The sequence below is a fragment of the Malurus melanocephalus genome, unplaced genomic scaffold, assembly GCF_030028575.1.
Source record: "Malurus melanocephalus ecotype Western Australia unplaced genomic scaffold, MMel_1.1 scaffold_247, whole genome shotgun sequence".
NCBI lineage: Eukaryota > Metazoa > Chordata > Aves > Passeriformes > Maluridae > Malurus > Malurus melanocephalus.
The window spans coordinates 781,234-788,996 of record NW_026623479.1 but is presented as its reverse complement, the minus strand read 5'-3'; the positions used below and the strand labels follow the sequence as shown (position 1 = coordinate 788,996).

At 48.9% G+C, this 7,763-nt stretch overlaps 1 protein-coding gene across 8 annotated transcripts in view; it reads left to right on the top strand.

Annotated features, from left to right (window-relative positions):
- The first annotated feature begins 44 nt into the window (after window positions 1-44).
- Window positions 45-7,763, top strand: part of GPR50 (G protein-coupled receptor 50) — a 40,756-nt gene continuing 33,037 nt past the window's right edge. For 2 of the 8 annotated variants that reach the window (XM_057375361.1, XM_057375360.1), the window contains exon 1: window positions 199-493. The gene's annotated coding sequence lies outside the window, so the exon portion shown is untranslated. Of the gene's footprint in view, window positions 89-198; window positions 544-2,588; window positions 2,686-7,763 lie in introns of those variants that run through there. The other 6 variants (XM_057375354.1, XM_057375357.1, XM_057375356.1 and 3 more) reach the window with 6 other exon arrangements.

Below are 7,763 nucleotides of genomic sequence, written 5' to 3'. Positions count from 1 at the left end.
GTGCTTATCTTCACCATCGTGGTGGACGTGCTGGGCAACGCGCTGGTCATCCTCTCCGTGCTGCGGAACAAGAAGCTCCGCAACGCCGGTGAGCGAGGCGGGCGCGGGGCGGGCGGAGGGGCGGGCGGAGCGGAGCGGAGCGGCCCCGCACCGCACACCGCACACCACGCACCGCGCCCCGGCCCCGCACGGCCCCGGTCTGCCGGGGCAGGAGCCCGCGGGGGGCGGCGGGGGCAGCACCGCAGCTCCGCACCGCGGCGGGGAGGGCACCTCCGCCCGGGAGCCCGGGTCCCACCTGCCCCGGCCGAGGGCTCCGAGCTGCCGGTGAGCCGGAGCAGTGCCCGCCCGTCGCTTCTCTCCGGTGCCCGGGCTGCCGCCGGCTTCCCGGCTCATTCTGCCCGTCCCGTCCAGTCCCGCTGCTGCTGCTGCTGTCCTCCGACTTTTCGAAACTTTTGTCCCCCAGAGGCAGCTGCAAGTGGAGGAGCCAGCTCAGGTAAAACCCTTCAGCCGAGCCGCGCTGGGAGGAGCGGGGCAGAGGCGCAGGTGAGGACGACTCCGAGTGCCGCGTCAGGTGCCGAGCAAGAGCGCTCGGGTTTTTAAGACGAGTCCATTACGATGCTGTACACTTGCTTTTGTGTTCCAGCCTTTCAGTGTTTTAGCATTTTCMTCGTAAAGCGGCTATGCTGAAAGCAGAGTGAAGAATTTACATGTTTTTTCCACGGGTAATTTGGAAGTCTGCTTTGTAGCCTTATGTATTGACCTTCCTGATGAATTAATCTAGGAAACTTGTTTAGCTGATATTAAATATTTTTAAGAAGGTTGTATTATTTGAGGGTGTAAAATTTGTTTCCTCCAAAGTCTTGTTATTTTAGCAAAGAAATAGTAGTGGATAACAGTTTTAGCAGAGAAGTAATACCGAAGATAAGTTGCTCTGTAAGGAGTTTCAAGTAGTCTGTGTAGTGCTGCTTAAACTATACTGTAGAGTATGTTTTACTGAGGACTACATCACTGTCTGCTTTTATAGAGAGGCATAAAATGACCTTCAGTTTTATAGCTTGTAAAATCRCTCTAATGAAATATCTCTAGTGTTTATGATGTGCAAGTTGCAAGCATTTTGAGATGCTGATGTCTCACTGCCTCTCTCAATCTTCTGTAAGTATGCAGTAACTCAACAGAGTTCAGTAAAAGTACCTGATGGATAAGGCTGATGGGACAATTTCACTCCAGCGCCGCTAACATTTGATTGATTTATTAATGACAGAAAGCACAGAAATGGCCATTGGCTTGGGCAGGCGCCGGATGCAGTGACCTCGAATAGTGAGTTGCTCTTTAACTGGTGCACGAAACGCTACCCATAGCACCCACAGTACACAAGACAGTGTGTACTTGGTTTACGAGAACTGCAGTGTAGTTGGAAAAGGTATTTGCTGTTCTCTTTGGCTTTGCTTTAAAATGTGGGTGCTGTAATCAGTRGCTCTGGGAAAGAAAAAGAAAACGCCCTACCCTTTTCCCCAAGATAACTAGCTGTTTATGTTATCTGGCTGCAAGCAGATTTGAAGCTGCTGACTGCTTTTATTAGCTTTCAAGTCGTTGATCACTTGAATGCATTTCATGTGTTAAGTCTGCCTCCACTGTGAGTTGAGTGAAAGCTCCCGTGAAAGTGAAAAAGAACAGCTTTGTGTTGAAGTGATCATGGAGATATTTTCCAGATCTTAGTCCTTGTCAGTAGCCTGTTGTCTGCTCTCTGTACAAGCCGAAGGCTTTTAAAACAAAGCCAACAGAAGTGCAAACATTGCTCACCTTCCTGATTTGAGGGGAGGCGGCTCTTGTTGCACACAGAACTTGTRTGTGACTAGTGTGGAATTCAGTGTGACAGGCTTTGCAGCAGTGGTAGGTCCCAAGACCGCTCCTSCCTTGTTCACCTGAGCACTGTTCCTCCTTCAGTCACAGCCTAAACTGGGAATGCCTGTGCTGAATCACRAAGGGGTTCAGCAGCAGGAGGGTGAGGTGGTCCGGCCAGGGGTGGTGGTCTGAAGTTCAGTAAAGTAAAATGTTTAACCCACGTCTAACTGTTGTCATCTTGTTTTGCTGAAAAGTCGTTCATTCRTGCTTAGGGTGTTTAGACAATACTGCATCTCTCTGTGTTGGGAAATAAGCAATCTGTCAGCCTTCCTGGATGCAGGACAAAAAGTCGGGGATCTCAGCTCAGTTCATGCTCCTCCTGGCATGTAAGCCAACATCTGAATGAGAGGGGCTCATCTGGAGGCCAGCAGCCAGTTTGGAGTCCTTTGGACAGAGTTTATCTGCTCACGTGTGAATATACCCTAAGCCAGTTCAATAAATGAAAAGGACACCTGTGATGGCTCTTGCCAAATCCTGGAAGCACCGTGCCCTCTGTTTCTGGAGCAAGCTCATGCAAGGTCATCCAGCTGGAGCTGAAACTGTATTGTCAGGCTAAGCTGGGTTCAGGCTGGGCTGTGCAACTGGCACTGCTTCAGTAGCTGTGGTGGGTGATGGCTTTTGTGAGGGTGGGGTTTTTGGTCCATTCCCCTGGACTTTTCTGAAGTACTTGTCACTTGTCACTTCAGCACTGTCCACAGCTACGATGGCACATTGCTACAAGAGTGTGACTGTCGGGCAGGATCTCACATCAGCATTTGCCTGGAGCTCAACAAGGGGAAGGAGGTGAGTGGTGCCTGTGGGCAGAGGAAATTGGGTWTCACTGAAAGCCCCAGGTGTCCTCTGTGGTAGACAGCTCACATCCACAGCTGCCTGTTCAAGCTGGTGTTAGGCTTTTCTACATACAACTACCTGGACACTTGGAGATATTTGTGCTGTCAGAGAGGTTCAAAAAGTTCAGGGTTTGGTCTGTATATCCACAGAGCAGGATATATCACATGATTGAGGGTGAAGGGTGTGAGGAATAACCCTGCTTCTCTSACAGGACAGATGTCTGTATGTCTTTATGGGAGGGGTGAAATTTTTTGGCAGCTGAAAATTATGACAACCCTGACAATCCCGCTAATGCCCTGAGCACAGAAYGAGTTGGGGAGAACAAGAACTTGCCTCTAAAACTCTCCAACAGAAATCTCACTGCTTCTCCTTCCATCTGGGAAGGTGTAACATATGTTGATGCGCCCGGTGTTGTTACTGGAAGGTGCTCGGAGTGCTGAGCACAGATTTGAACCCAAGTAGGAATAAATGYGAGTGAGCCGTGTATAATGTGGCACGTGCAGGATCAGGACCAGCCAAAGGCTGCTGGCATGGCTGAGTTTACAGCTTTCCATTCTGGCTCTGGCCAGCTTTACAAGTGTGAAAATCGGCTCTAAAACCAGCCAATATTTTTCAATGAGTTYGCCTGCTCCCTAGGCAGAGGCTCTGGCAATAGCCTTCTCTAGCTCTTCTGAACTCGCTGCAGACTCAGGCACACAGCCCAAACATGCATTCTCTGGAAACCCACATCTCCCAGCAATGCTGCCTGGAGCTTTGTGTGCAGAGAGCAATTTTTGCTGCCTCACAGGCCCCTTTCCCTCTTGGGAACGTCATCTCTGGGGATCCAAAAATCTCTGTAGGGGCAGACGGTGCAGGTACAATTCTAACGAGGTCATTGGGCTCGAGTGCCTTTTAATCCTCTGGATATACACTATACACTGCTGTTTGCATAGCACGGGGGATTTTGTTCTTGAACTGTCACCCCAGCCCAAGTCGGGCGTCACACAGAAGTCTGTATGTATTATGTCAACACAGCTACCTTTGTCAGCCAAATGCAAACTCTCAGAAGAAATACTAGATCCGTTTGACAAGCCCTCCAGCCAGAAAACTCTGTTGACTAACAGAAGTTGTGTTTCCACCCCGGGAGCACGGGCAGGGTGAGCAGCCTGCACTTCCCTGCTCAGCCGTTTGCCCTCTGGAATACTGGCACCGTGCTAAGTTTTTGTTTGCTTGAGCAGGGTTTTTTATTTATTATTCCAAGACCTCTGGAACTTCCTGGCTGGCCTGGGACATGCTTCTGGTTTGTTTTTTTTAAAGTCAATGTTAGGAATTCGGGTGAGTTCCCTCATAGGCTCTGCGTGCAGGTTTTCTCATTACAGATGTGAAGGATGGTTAGCAGATGGTGTTGGGGATCTTCCCAACTCACTTCTCAGAGAATTTTGCCATAGCTGAGATTTAAGTCATCCTTATTTGCAAATATAAAAATTAATGCTTATACATTCTATATCCTCTATATCAGGATACTTTCATGGTAYCTTTTTAGCATCAAGCCTAATATATTGATAGATTGTTGCTTTTTTCTAGATAAACCTATTGACTCTAATATCTTTTGCCTTTTAATATCTTTTAGCTTTCTTTTTAAAATGTGTTGATTTCTAGCTCKAATTTTTCAGTGGATTTTTGATTTGTTGCAATTTTTAAAAACTTGGCTCTTGACCTAAAAWTTCCTATTTTAAACCAAATAATTTTTTTAAATATGCTGTTTCTGTTCATGGTGGGAAGGAAGGCTCTGCTAAGGCATCTTTARACATCCTTCAGTAAGCATTGTCACACTTACTTATATTTAGGTGTTTTCTCTCAGTTATTTTAGTGTCTGGTTGTTTCTAGTTTTGTGAAACTGACCTTTAGGAGATGTTCTTTTGGACTATGTTCTATTTCCTTACCTCAAATGTAGTTGAGAACTGTGATTGGTTTTCTTCCAGCTACTGCAGGATTTCCTTGCCCTAGAAAGCTATCTATTATATGTAGGTGTCAAGTTTTTTTTTTAATTTTTTTTTTAGCACCACAAACCCTCCAGCATCTGCCACAAGCCTGAAATTACATCTCTTCTTGCTGTACATTGTGGGTAGATGCTTCAGGAGCTGCTCATCTGTTCCACTGATTCACTTGTCTACAGCAAACTCCCACCAGCGCTGCTGATGTACCCATCCCGCAGCCCCCTGAAATGAGGGGGGTCCTGCTGCGGGTGGCTGGGCTTTCTGGGGTGCTCTGCTGGGCTTTCTGGGGTGCTCTGCTGAGGGAAACAGGCTGTATGTTGGTCAGAGTGAAGGTTTCTGGCACTCCAGTGTCTCCCCATCCCCACTGCTGGGTCCTCTGATGTGGAAGGGTGACACCCAGCACCCCTGTGACATCAGAGGGGTGAGCTGCTGAMAGATTCTCTGCTCTTGGGGCAGATAATCCATGCCAGTGGTGGCTTTCAGCTTTGTTATTGACTCACCAGCTGGTCAGTGATGGGTTTGCCATGCAGGCTGCCTGCCAGTGCTCCCCTCTGTGCCCCAGCCATGGCAATGGTTCTTGCAGAGTTAGGGCAGCCCTGGAGGATCCTGCCTGGGGCTGGGGCTGGGGCTCAGCACAGTGGGGCCATGGGCTGTAGGGCTGGTGCAGAGCAGTTTTTGGAGGTTGTCTCTTGTGGGGCTGTGCCTGAGTGCAGCCCATGGGCTGTGGGAGCATGGAGCAGGAGTGCAGGTGGGGATGGGTGCATTCCCATGCTGCAGCCCCCTGGGGCTGTGGTTCTGCAGGTGGGTGCTGGAGTGGGGCCAGGAGGTGGGACAAGGAGTGACAGTGGGGTGAAACCTGTGAGGAACAACTATTTGGATTAAGGTAAAGTGCGAACTTGAAGTGTAAGAGAAGCACAAAGTGGAGAAGAGTCTTGACCCGTGTTCTCCGAGAAGTCTAGCACCATGACACACAGAGGCGTGGCATTTGTTGGGGCTGTGGTGGAGCCAAGGCACAGCCCCATGGCCAGGCTGATTTGGAGAGGACTCTGATGGCATCACCTTCACCTGCTCCTGCTTTGGAGAGGGCTCAACTTGGGTTCCCATCCAGGCACATCCCTCCTTCCAGCAGCTGCTCTGGGCTTCTCCTGGGCTGTGTGGAGACCCAGCCACCATCCTGCTCCGAGTGGCATTTGTGGCCCTGTGCTTTGTGCACCCAGAGCTCTGGAGGAAGCAGCAGCTCACTCAGACATGAGCCRCTCCTAAGTTGATTTGTAGCGCAGTAGCTTCAGAAATATTTCTAAATTGGTCCTTCATGCAGCTCCATTGGGGTTCCCAAGGGGATTCCATCCCATCAACTCTGTGAGGTCAAAGCTACCAGTATTTGGGTTTGCTTTTTTTTCTTTTTTATTTTTCTTTTCAGGGAAAAAATTCATCATGTAGATGTGAGTATTTTTAGGAGCACTGGATCTCAGGAGCCCCTTCTGTGTAACTCCCAGCAGAAATTGTTGCTCCTTCCACTCCTGGGCACTGATTTTCAGGATAACCCCGGTTTGGAGCAGGGYTTGGTCCAGCACTGGAAGTGATGGATGTGTGTGTGGCTGGGGAATGGAGCTGAAGCATTGTTAGTCACTCAGTAGTCAGCAGTGCTCAGCGTGCACTTCAGGTGTACCGGTGCTTTGGGAGCCAGATGGTATGTGGTCAAGTGATAAATACATGATTTGAGAGGAATGAATCAGGTTTCCACTGGAAACTAATTCTGGCATTTCTGAACTGAGGAATATTTGTGTTGGCAAAAGTTCTGTTACACATGTAAGTCTCTATACAGATACCCACAAATTAGTTGCAACAAAAAATCCTGTTATTAGGCAGATTTGTGTCACTCATCACTTAAATAACACCCTGACTCTCCCGAGGGCCACCCTGTGGACCTTGCAACAAGAGAACAAGCCAGGTTCAGTGCAGTGCTGAGCTCCCCTTCTCCCTTTCTCAATCTTTCCAAGCCCTTTGCCCTTCCCTGTCTCTAGCAAAGGATCTTCTTTTTTTTTCTTTTCATCCCCAAAGAACATTGCTGCCCCCAGGACTTGATGTTCCTGAAAGATTTGGAGAGCCAAGTACTGGCATAGATAATGGTAAATAATTAATTACCTTGCAGAGARTCCTTCAACACAAGCTGGAATGTGTTTTGGGAAGAGGGAAGGTGGGCTTACGTGCTCAAAGTAACTGTTCCCTGTGATTAATTAAAAGGCTTAGACAACTGTCATGTCATGGCCTACAAATAAAATGGAAATTAATTCAGAGATGGGATTTTTATGTTTTTCTTTCTTTCTTTTTTTTTTTTAATTTTGTTTGCATTTTGTTGTTTGCATTTTGTTTGCTTTTCTCTTTCTGTGCAGGATGTTTAATTCCTTCCAAGTCTGTCCCACAGCAGAGAGCAGGGGTATGGACAGTCCTTTGGGTTGCTTGTCCAGGAGGCTGTGCCACAGTCCTGGGACAGTCATGTCCCCAGCAGCCCCACCCTGATGGGACTGCTTTTTCTGCAAGATGTAAAAGGAAGCCGCTGGTGTAGCTTTCTCATGTTTAACTCTCCTCATTCCTGAAAGCTGGAATGAGGACCAGTGAGTCCCTATTTTCTGAGACATCCCCTTGATACCGTATGTTGAGAGACCTCAGATCTTGTTTTGTTGAATGATGTTGACAAACACCGTGGTGGCTGTAGGGGACTGAGGTCCAGCAGCCCAGAGTGCCACCTGCCCTGAATTGCTGCTTGTCCTTTGACATGGATGAAATGCTTGTGGGCCTGGGGCAGGGGGATGCACAGAGGGTGAGGGAGAGGGGCAATAAGTGGGAATGCTGATGGAGTGGTGGGAATGCTGATGGAGAGGTGGGAATGCTGATGGAGCGGTGGGAATGCTGATGGAGCGGTGGGAATGCTGACGGAGCGGTGGGAATGCTGACGGAGCGGTGGGAATGCTGACGGAGCGGTGGGAATGCTGATGGAGCGGTGGGAATGCTGATGGAGCGGTGGGAATGCTGATGGAGCGGTGGGAATGCTGA